Source organism: Tamandua tetradactyla, chromosome 10 (assembly GCF_023851605.1).
Source record: "Tamandua tetradactyla isolate mTamTet1 chromosome 10, mTamTet1.pri, whole genome shotgun sequence".
Classification (NCBI taxonomy): domain Eukaryota; kingdom Metazoa; phylum Chordata; class Mammalia; order Pilosa; family Myrmecophagidae; genus Tamandua; species Tamandua tetradactyla.
Window position 1 is genome coordinate 36,278,580 of NC_135336.1, and position 12,447 is coordinate 36,291,026.

General features: G+C 35.4%; 1 non-coding gene across 1 annotated transcript; it reads right to left on the minus strand.

Moving 5' to 3' along the window:
- Nucleotides 1–5,246: 5,246 nt before the first annotated feature.
- LOC143649006 (U2 spliceosomal RNA) lies at nt 5,247–5,437 on the minus strand. Its single transcript, XR_013158888.1, has one exon. It is a non-coding gene; the product is annotated as a U2 spliceosomal RNA (small nuclear RNA).
- Between the last annotated feature and the right edge of the window lie 7,010 nt (nt 5,438–12,447).

The window sequence follows — 12,447 nt, forward strand, 5'->3', positions numbered from 1 at the left end:
TGTGCATTGATCCCATTTCCTTTTATATGGAAAGCAACAAATAATGCTAATGGGTAACCTAAAAGCATATAAATCAAGGAAAAATATAAAATGTCATAAAATGTGGAACTATTGTAGTAATTGATCTTTTCTGAGACATCTCATCCAAGATAACTACAGTGGCCTTAGAAATTAACACCAAATGTAACTACAGTAGATGGGGACATTATGGTCTTCCATTTTAAAATTTCTGAGCTACAGTAGATAACCTGTTCCAGAAAGATGCCACACAGTAAAATCGTATATGATTGATAGGACCTTAATTCAAAATAGCAAGTTAATAGTCATGTTAGTCTTCCTCTTTCAGAAATAGTCAACAGACTTTGCTCATGCTGGCCTCTCTTTGTTTTTTCACTTGTTGCTCATTAATTAAAATTTTTAAATAGTTGAAACTCACTTAGATATTCAAAGGGTCATCTTATCGCAGATAGCCATATGGGAGTTTACTCATTCATATTAGATTTGAGAAAAACATACCCCATTATTTCAAATTATTCTTATTTTCTGATTTTGTTTTTCTTCATATTTGCCAATTATTAAGAAGGGCAAAATGAGTATGTGAGATTTGAGGATAGATGCTGTACTACAAACACAATTGAGTCGATGTAAGATATTAACATTACATTTCTGTTCAAAAATGTTATTATTGAGGTCCATTCTATTACTTTGAATCTTTAGGCTATAGCGAGCTAGGGACAACTGTATTTAGTCATTTACTAATTGGTCTCTTGGGCCTTCAATGTCCCCTCTTCTGTAAAACAGAAGCAGCAAAAAGATGTAATGTAAAAATTAAGGAAATTCTAAAAGGTGCTCAACCACTCTTTTTTTTTTTTTTTTTTTTCTTACATGGGCAGGCACCAGGAATTAAACCCGGGTCCTCTGGCACAGCCACTCTATTAATCAGAGCCGTGCAAATTAAAAGAATAATTATATACTAGTTCATACACTTTTATTTAATAATATTTAAGGATCTGATAATATAATAAAGTTGTGGGAAGTGGCTTTGCTGATAGCAGAGTGAGTTTTCCAAGCATTATGGTGAGAAATTTGGCAGACCTTGGTAGAGCTGAAGATGCACTTAAGCTTTTACTCATTGATTCTACTAGATATCTAGAGAAAGTATCTACTCTAGAGAAATTCTCCCAGATGTGCAGAAGGGTAGCTGTACAAACTTATAATATTAGTAAATGGAAACACCCTAACTGTCCCTTAGTAGAGGAATGAATATTTAGATTTAATTGATAAAATGGAACGCTACATAGCTATTAAAATGAATCAATCAGAATTTTCTGTATAAAATTACATTTCTAAAAAGAAATCATTAAGTTGAGTGATAAGGCAAGCTACAAAAGGATATTTTACAGTATGATATTGTGCATATAAATTTAAAAATTACGTAAATGATAGTATATACTGTTATTGTTATTCTTGGAACTGATATACACAAACATCAGGATAATGGTTAACTCTGGGATTGGACGGAGAAGGAATAAGGACTGGGGTTTTAGCTGTATTTGTGATGCTCTGTTTCTTTACAAAGAGTGATCTGAAACAAGTACAGCAAAATGTCAACCTCTGATAAATTAGAGTTTTGGACACATCAGTATCTATCATCTTATTTTCTGTGTTTTTGTATATGTTTGAACTATTTCATGCATAAATTTTTAAAGTTAAATATGAATTAATGTATTTCCCCCATATTTAATAATTATACTAGTACTATTTATAAGACAGGAGTCTTTGCATACTTACTCTGTGACAGGTGCTGTTCTTGGTATTTTAATATGTATTAACTCATCTGTTCCACTCAGTAACTGTTAGATGAATACTATTGTGGGATAATTTTACAGTCGAGGGAAAGAAGTATAGCCCAGGGTTAGAGATTTTTGCCTAGCATTTGTACTCCTAACCATAACTCTTTTATCTCTCAAATTTAATACATTCTCATATACCATATGACAAAACAGACTACATGCATATATTTATATGTACTTATGTGCTTCTATATGTCCATGCTTCTGTCTATCTATCTGTCATCCATCTCTCGATCTAGACTGTCTGCATTTAGTGTCCTGGGATACTTTTATGTAAAAATATATCTTAAACTTTGCTATAAATTAATGAAGGGTAAAGTGATAATAACAAGAAGCAAAGGTCTGTAATGGGAGGTTTAATTTATAAATCAGTCTCCACCAGTGCCCTGCTCAGTGATTTGTGGCAAGTTTTTCCTTTATGCCATGCATTGGCTTCTTTACTTTAAAATTGACATCAAACCTGTCTACTTCAAATGATTGCCATGAAGATAAAATAATGGGACATATTTGAAAATGTATTGTATAATATAGACTTACTTAGAATGTTATAGTATAGAATCTTATTTATTTTTCATAGAAAAATCTAAGAACAGTCTATACAGTGTACTGAAATATCCTCTTGTGCATGAATAAAGATTATTTAATAAATGCAACTAATGAAGCTCTATTATGGATTTTTCTATGTCAGAAGTGCTGCTCCTGTGGACCTTGCTTCAAACTTTACAGAGTTAAGCTTACTTTTAACTTCCACATTGTGACTCTTGCTTCACTGTATTCAACAGATGCCATGATTTCTGTCTTGAAGGTATGATATGAGTGAGGTCCAGCTCTCACTGAGAAGTCAGGATGACTGTCAGAAAACACAACAAACAGTATTGATCTCTGTTCTGTGAATGAAGTTCAGAATTCACCAGGAGTCAATTATTGCTGGCATTAAATTGAAGTTGAAATAACTGAGAATTGTAATGCAGTTTAAAGAACTTGTGCTAGTCAGGTCATGAAAGGGCAGATTTGAATCTCACAAAGGAAATGATGGCAGCTCTATGTGATAATTTACACATGAATCTAGAATGGGCAAAACCTTATAAAATGTGCTGTGGTGAGTAAATTGAGTTAACTTCCCACAAGCTTAACTGATGTACCAGAGTCTCTGCCTAGATTTTTGGCCTTCCATTATCATTTGTTCTTTTTATTTTTAACCTGTTTTCTATAAGTGACCTTAAACTTTTATTCCCATTATTTTATTCTTTGAGTTTGACTTCTTTTGTCTCTTGTTTTAGCTCATGCATCCTCAAAATAACTCAAAATGGCAAGTCCTACACCTATCATTCTTTACTCTTCATTTGAAGTTTCCAAAGCCCTGCAGTGATGTTTTCCATGCAATAGTTTTGAATTTGGAAGCCCAGCAATTTCCTTGCACTTTATAGACTTAAAGAAACCACCCCTTCTTACAAATCATGTGGAGAGCCCATGTTTAAAAGGGTCTTGTGTTAAAATAAAAATATGAGATGGAGACCCGGGTTCAATTCCCGGTGTCTGGCCAGGGAAAACAAAAACAGATAAATAAATAAAAATATGAGAGTAACTTTAATAACGTCAGAAGAAAATCATGATCCTGTGGCAGCATAGCTGGAATGAGGACCTATTATGGTAGCAACTACCAGGTAAATGGGAGTTATGAAAGGATGTGGAGAAAAGTAACATTGTTATAAGAAAAGATAATTAAGAATGTGATAAACCTGGGATGTGCTCATCGATATTGAGATCATGGCAAAGAAAATTTGACTGCATCAGATTTTTAAGTTACTTTGAGGAGGTCAATTTGGGCATGAAGCTAAGGGGATAAATCTGAGTTTCAAACTGAAGATTGCTTTGATCTCTCTGGATTCTGGGACACCCAAAAGAAAAGTTCAGTGCAAGGTTGGGAAAAAAGAAGTCTCAAGCACAGAAGTGGGTCTGTTCATTAGAATCAAGAGACATAGTAGCTTTTGAAATACACAACTTGTGTCTAAACTGATGACTAATATATAACTATTTGAATCTTACCAAATGTGCATATAGTTTTTATTCTTAGCTGCTCTAATAAGAATACATCTTAAAATGTTTTGCAACATGTTATAGAATATGGATTCCTTCTTTGAATATTTGTTTCTGAGTGACATTTCAAGTAAAAAATCAAAACTATACACTTGCTCTTTTGTGTGATGTATACAGAGATGTCAGACTGATTACCAGCATTTCTTAGGGACTCAGCAAAGATATATTGACAAAAAGCACTGGCAGTGGAGATCACAGGGTTGGCCCAATAAAGGGATAATAGGAGTGTGTCCAAGAATCTGCGGTTTAAACACAAGTCTCAGGAGGTGTTGTTTCCAAGTGTTGATGGAGTGAGCTCCAGCCCTGACACAGCTCTTATACATCTGAAGAGAATTGAGCCATGGTCCTGCCCTGTCCTCATGACTCCCACATGTCACCTTGCTGGGACTTTTTACGTCTCTTCCTTGATTCTGATGTATTAGATAAAGCCTCTCTTCTGATTGGCTTTCCATGCTGTGCTTTTATCTGAGTCTTGCTGTATTTATGGTCTATTTTATTTACCTCAAATATATCTTCCCAATATGGAAAAGTTCCTACATACCATCCAACATCACCTTTTCACACACTACATCACCTCTGTTCACCTCCTGTTAAGAACTTTAAGGATGTAGTTTTGCAAAAGTGGCCATCTACATTTCTAAATCCAACTACCTCAAGAAGTCGTCCTCGTTTCATTTCCTGAACAATGTGTTGACATTTTAACCAGTGTTGTATAGTAGAAAGAATGTATGATGTAAGATCAGATAGACCTAACTTTAAATTACCCCCCCACTGATTTTTTTTTTTTTTTTGGCATGGGCAGGCACCAGGAATGGAACCCTGGTCTCTGGCATGGCAAGCAAGAACTCTGCCTGCTGTGTACCATGGCCTGCCCAAATAAACCTTTCTTTTTTTTTTTTGCATGGGCAGGCACTGTGACTTGAACTCCAGTCTTTGGCATGGCAGGCAAGAACTCTGCTATTGTGCCACCATTGCCTGCCCTGTCCCCATTGATTTATTTTTATTTTTATTTTCTTAGGGATAAGAGAAAACAGAAACAGTGATTTCAGTTAGCAGGGATAAGAAGTAATGAAAAAGAGTAGTTCAGTTAGTAGCTTAGAGAGCCAGCTGTAACGGCCAGGTGCTGCCAGGCACAAAGAGTGGGAGAAAGCAAGCCAAACGTATACACAGGACAGGAGAACCTGAAGCCGTCAGTAGGACAGCTGGGAATAGAAAATCAGATCAGGACAGAGAAAATGAAGAAACAACGACACCAGCTTTGAAACGTTCCTTGTCAACCAGTGCATGTTTCCCCCACAGGGGTGCACCGTTCCTGGAGGTACTGTAATATCAGGTCGATGCATGGAGTGGACAGAGCAAGCTCCTATTCCATCTCCCTGCTCCAAAAATCCATTTAATATATTGTCCTTGGATAGAGGACGTATCAGATATTAAACTAATAAGAACAGATACTACACTTGATCTTAGCCAAAAGGCTGAGAAGCGATCCCCCATTGATTTTCAGTTGTGTGGTAAATTACTAGATCTCTCTGAACTTCAACTGTAAATTGATGCTAATGCTTTTTAGGTCTGCTCATTAGAATTAGATGGGATTACAATGTAAAGAATTTAACATATAGGCATCATTCAATAATTTTTGAATTGCCTTCCTTTTTCACCTAAATTGTAGACTCCAGAGAAAATTTTTTTCTTATTCTCTTTGATGGGTCCCCAACTGCTGCACTCTATACTTAGCATCAGGGATAAATAAAGAGGAATCCATGGGAATCTCAGGGTTCCACATATGGGTGTTAGCTGTCAACTGTAGGCATATACACTTTCTGAATAAGGGTTCATGGTTCTCTTCAGATTCTGAAGTGATCTATGATCTACATACTTACTAAAAATGTTGAAAATCACTGTTTTATCTACCTTACAAATTATATTAATTTTCCCCTAAGCTGGAAACTCTTTGTGTGAGCTCCCATGTGTCTGCCTTCACATTATCATAAGGATATTTTATCAGAGCACATCTCACATAGTAGGTGTGAGATCAAATAAAATAATGCATATGAAATAATATTTTAAACTGTAAAACTCTATGTAAATGAAAGACGTTAATATTAACAACAACCTCTACTGTCCCCTTTGTGGCTGTGGGATATCGCCTACTGATTTGTTATGATAAAAATTATCATAACGGTTACAACATTAATCACAATTGCATTGCAATCTTATCATAATGTTCACAGTTGAGCTAGTTAATTGAAAACTTTAAGAAACCTAATTGTGGCTGTTGATAATTTTTCTTTTCCACCACTTGTAATCTCCTATGAATTTAGAACCATAATTTTCTTAACGCTTGAAGAAATCATTGATGGTGTCTAATTTAACCCTTTAGTTTGTGGATGAGGTAACTGAGCCCTGGTGAGGAAAAGTGACTTGCCCATAACCATAGAGCTTGCTCGTTGAAAATTAAGACAAGAGAATGTGATCAGACTGTTACCTGTACTCTTTTCTTGGTTAAAATAGCTAAGCATTAACTCAAATGAGCTTCCCAATTTTTAAAGGGAAAGGTGATTAGAAGATACTGTTTATAATATTTGTTGTGTTTGATAAAAAAGAGAGGTACTATTGTCAAGGAAAACAAAACAAAATATCTACCTTTGTGGAGTAACTCCCCTTAAAGTATTTTTTAATTGGGTTGCTTTCTCCAGAATGTAGCAATCTAAAGTTCAGACACTGATATTCTTATCAAGGTGCTTTAGTAATAAGGATCCCACCTACATAAGCTTTAATTCAAAGACTATTGAACAATATGGAGGCATATCTCCATATCAGACCCTATGGATGCTGAGCCTTGAGAACTTGAGGTCTTTCAGGGCAAAGGCTTTTCTTCATTTGCGTGTTCCTTTCCTATAGCCAGGGGAAAGCTTTTGTTCCTCATCATTGTACACAAAGTCAAAAACAAAGGTCTGAAATCTGACCCTATATGAACTTTCAGTTAAAAAATCCAAACTGTTGTACCAAGATCTACATTCATGTAGAGAGAGAGAGAATCTGATCATTAAGGAGCTAATTGATTGCATCTAGCCTACACAGCCCAACTCTGGTGTTGCAGTGGCTGGACATGAATTATTATTATTTTGTACACCCAGTCCCACCTTTTTAATAGAATTGTTGATGTGGTCAGTAACCAGAGAAGGGGTGCTATATCTGGCAGGTTACTTAAAACCAGTTTAAAACACCAGAATAAAGAATGTTTCTGAAATTTCTAGGGTACCATTTTTTTTTCCAGATGTTGTTTTGGGCCATTTACTTTGATCTATGATCTGGCTATGGGAAAGCCTATTAAAATAGGTAGGGTTCTATATAAACTAGGATGTATGTTCGGTATATTTCTAGAATCAAGAAAATATGTAAGAATGTGTTCCTTCAAAAAAAAAGCAGTTTCCGGGGCATTCTGAGTGCCTGTAGGTGAGTCTGGCACATTTCTTTCTGGATTCATATGGAACTGATGAACCAATTGATATCCATCTCTTCAGGTGAAGGATTTTAGGCTCCTTTCTAGTTGTTGTCACAAGCTCCTGCCTGAAATGCTTCCCTGGAGCTTGAGGGTGTGGTAGCTGTTCTAGTCTGCTAGCTGCCGGAATGCAACACAGCAGAGACAGATTGGCTTTTAATAAAAGGGGATCTATTTCGTTAGTTCTTCAGAGGAAAGGCAGCTAACTTTCAACTGAAGTTCTTTCTTATGTGGGAAGGCCTTCTCTCCAGGCCTCTGGGTTCCAACAACTTTTCCTGGGGTGGTTTCTTTCTGCATCTCCAAAAGCCTGGGTTGAGCAGCGAGTGCTGAGAGGAGGTATGCTGAGGTACTTGGGCTGTGCTATGTTGAGTTCTCTCATTTAAGCACCAGCCAATTAAATCAAACATCATTCATTACAGCAGCCATGCCTCCTAGCTAACTGCACATGTAATGAGCAACAGGTGAGGTTCATGTACCATTGGCTCATGTCCACAGCAACAGAACTAGGTACCTTCACCTGGCCAAGTTGCAAACTGAATCTAACTACCACAGTAGTTCAATGCTACAAAGTACCCTTGGAAATCTGCATTACTCACCATGAAATTTTAGCAGGTAAGTTGCACATCTTCTAGTGTTTTATCAGGTTTATATGATACCATTTTTTTAATCAATTATGAAGATAACTTCATAAACACTATCAATCAACACATACTTTTGAGCCATTGCCACATTCATATTTATATATGCAAATCCTGAAATATGGTTCTGATAATTCTGCAACTCTTGAACATTAACTAAAATAAAAAAATCATAATAATCCAGTACATACAGTAGCTTTCTGTTATTATTTTAAGACAATGATTATAGTCTTTCAAAGTTCTAGTGTTTATTCTCTCTTTCTCTCTTTTTTTGTAAACTCTGCTGAAAAAAGAAGGCATAAAAGAAATTTAAAAATTCTAAAAAGAAACTAGCAAAACAGTATCTTATAGTGTGGTTTATATCTAAATTAGCAAGAATAAATAATAGTATTTCATTCTGTGGCAGAGATTGATCACTAGGAAGCTAAGGTAAAGAACTTCTTATACTTGATGGAACAGTATAGAAGGAAACAATTATATATTTCAAGAAAGTGATTGAGGTTTATAAGAGAGCAAAGGAGAAAATTATTTTGGCCATAGACTCTAATATGAATTTCTAGAAAATGTGTCTAAGCTCACCCAGAGAGGTCAAAGAGGACCTAAGATTTGATTTTATTGTTGAAAAGGTGAAGAACATATTTTAAAATATACTATGAAAAGAGAAAAATGAAATTTAGTGTCAAACAATATAGAAAGTAATAGATATGGAGTCAGAAGATTCTCCGAGTCCAAGCAGGCAAACAATAAAATGTCAATGCCCACTGAAATGCAGCCTTTTTAAAAATTTTTGTTCAAGTCTAAAATGGGCAAGCATTATAGCAAGCACCAGGGTGATGCCAAAAAGGAATTAAGTGTAGATCCTTCCCTCAAATTGTTTATTGTCTAATGGGAAGCAGTAGATACAGAGAGAGTTGGGATAAGTGATTCAATGTGGAAGTATATGAGATGCTCAGAGTGCCATGGAAGTCAGGAAAAATTAAAAATGATGGATCAAAACTTTTTTAATGGAGGAGGTAACATCAGATTTGAGTCTTGAAGATGGAGAGAGTTTGGGCATGCAAAGGTAAGATTAATGGTGGGCAAGTATACCAGAAACACACCCAGAAACACTGAAACACTTAAATCACACACACATGCACTCTTATCTAACTGTATGCAGAATAGATGGTTGGTAAGGTTTAGGAAAGAGATTACCATGTTCATCATTATCATTTTATCTTGGTATACAACGTGGGTTAAAAGAGTGTTGAATGTTGTTAAGATGGGCTCCAAAGCTAAGGGAGAATGAAGTAATTTCACCAAAATTTATTAAAGAGGGGAAGGAAAATAATTAATTAAATGCCTTTTTAAGTGCTAAAATCTTTTATATGTTGCAAGAAAAAAACATTTAACTTGAAAAGAAAGCTTTTTTTCCTATCTGAAAGGTAATACAGGTTAGATCAGTGGGGAATTTTTTTTTTTTTGTCCCTTTCACATCGGAGTGCAATTGAAGAAAGAAAAAAGACAGTAGAATGTCTTGTTTCTGCCTATTTTCTGGGCTACTTAAATATACAAACAAAAATAGCTAGACTTCTGTTTAGAAAAGCACACGTGGTTGATTTTCAACTTCATTGCATTATGATTTAAGAAAGTGTTATATATAATTTCAATTTTATTAAATGTATTGAGACTTGCTTTGTGACCCAACATGTGGTCAATCCCTGAGAATGACTCATGAGTACTTGAGAAAAATGTGTATCCTATTGTTGTGGGGTGCAATGTTCTGTGATTTTCTGCTTAACCTAGTTTATTTATCATACTATTCAAAATCTCTGTTTTTGTATCAATCCTCTCTCTAGATGTTTTATCCATTGATGAGAGTGGTATATTGAAGTCTCTAACTTATTGTAGACATATCTACTACTTCCTTCAGCGTTGTCAGTATTTGCCTCATGTATTTTGGAGCACAGTGGGTTGGTAGATAAATATTTATGGTTGCTATTTTTTCATGAAGAACTGCCCCTTCTATTAATATATAGTGCCCTTCTTTGGTTCTTTTAATTGTTTTACAGCCAAAGTCTAATTTGTCTGATATTACTATAGTTACCCCTTTTTTTCTGGTTTTTGTTTGCCTGGAATATCTTTTTACAGCCTTTCACTTTCAATCTACTTTTGCCCTTGGGGCTAAAGTGAGCCTCTCGTAGACAGCATATAAATGGATCCTGTTTTTTAATCCATTTTGCCAGTCTCTATCTTTTGCTGGGGAGTTTAATCCATTAGCATTTAATGTTATTATTGTGTAAGGCAGTGTTTTCTTCTACCATTTTTACTTCTGGATTTTATATGTCATATCTTATTTTTTTTTCTCTCTCTCTTTTTACCCTTACTGATAATCTTCACTTCTACACTCTTCTCCAAACCTCTCTCTCTTGTCTTTCCCTATCTGCCTGTAGCACTTCTTTTAGTGTCTCTTGCAGAGTTTTCTTATTTACAAATTATCTCAATGTCTGTCTGAAAATATCTTCAACTCTGGCTCATTTTTTTTTTCTATGCTGTATAGAGGGATCACATTTCATTATTTTTCCCTTTGAGTATCCCATTATTGCAGCACCATTTTTTTTTTTGCTGTTGTTGAATTTTTTGTTTGTTTGTTTTGCTTATTTGTTTGTTTTTTTGGGAAATGCATAGAATAGGAATTGAACCCAGGTCTATGGCATGGTAGGCAAGAATTCCACCACTGAACTACCCTTGCACCCCTGAAATCTTGCTCATTTTGAAGGACAGTTTTGCTGGATAAAGATTTCTTGGTTGGCTGTTTTTCTTTTTCAGTATCTTAAATATACCACTACCTTCTTGCCCTCGTAGATTCTACTCAGAAATCCACATTTAGTTTTATCAAGCTTCTCTTATATGTGATGGATCATTTATCTCTTGCTGCTTTCAGAATTCTCTCTTTGTATTTGACATTTGACAATCTGATTAATGTCCTGTAGTAGGTCTGTTTGGGGTTCACTGCCCTTATTGGATCTGAATTTTATGTATTCCATAAGAGTTGGATATTTTTCAGTGTTTCTTTCCTCCATTATTCTTCTTGCCCCCTTTCCCTTTTCTATTACTTCTGGGACACCCATAACACATATATTCATGTGCTGCATGTTGTCACTCAATTCCCTGAGACCATACTTATATTTTTGCATTTCTCTTCCTAGTTGTTCTTTTGTATGTAGGATTTCAGATGTCCAGTCCTCTAGTTCACTAAGGCTATCATCTGCTTCTTCATATTTGCTGTTGTATGTCTCCATTATGTTTTTCATCTCTTCTGTTGTGCTTTTCATTCCTTTAAGTTCTGCTATTTGTTTTCAAAAGCTTTCAAGATTTCTGCATGGTCACTCAGTGTCTTTCTTTTATCTTTCAGCTCTTTTGTCACATTTTCTTTCAACTCATTGATTTAATTTAGATGATTTGTATGAACATCATTAATTAGTTGATTCATCTCCTGCATCTCATTTGAAGTATTAGTTTTTTCTTTCGACTGGGCCATATCATCATACTTCCTCATATGACACATGATGTTTGCAGCTGTCTAGGTATCTGATTTCCTTGATTAGTTTATTTTGGAGGTAATTTTCTCTCCTTCACCTAAGTTTTCTTGTTGCTTGGCTTTGTTCTGTAGTTGTTCTTTGACATTCAGTTCAACTTATTCTAGACTTCTGGCATAACTTAACTATAACTTATCAGAATAGTTCAATTCTTGTTTTTCTGGTGGTTAGTTCTGTGCTGCGACATCCGCCCTTTCACCCATTCCAGATGGGTATGCTTCCTGTGTCTGGTCATGGAAGTCCCCCAAACTGTTGTTCCAGATGGTTCCTGCCTATTTACTATCTGCCCTAGAGGACAAATTAAATTCTGCATCTCCCTACACCACCATCTTTCCCTGCCCTCCTAATATTCAGTTGTAATTATGTACATTATTAGACTGCAATCCTCTTCCTTGATCCAAACTTTTAAGACAGTCTCCTCAAATATGCATTAGGTGAAAGGATTTGGTAAAATCCAGGAACCCTAAGTTTAACACCTGAGTTAGAGGAAAGAAAAGAATGAATTTTGGAGAGGAGGAGACATTAAAATAAGGAAATGAGGAAGTGAAGAGGTACAACTGAATTAACCAGAGTTCCACACTATTTTTAAATGTTATTATGTTAATAGGGGAAGTTGGAGGAAAGAAATATAGAATTATTAGTGATTTAGGAGACATTATACATAAGTTACTAGGTTTCTATGGTCTACAGTCAATGCTCTACCAAAGATAGGGTTAATAAAAGTGATTGTTCCAATGCAAGCAATAGGGATGCTTTTTTTTTATTGAGAATTTAGAGAA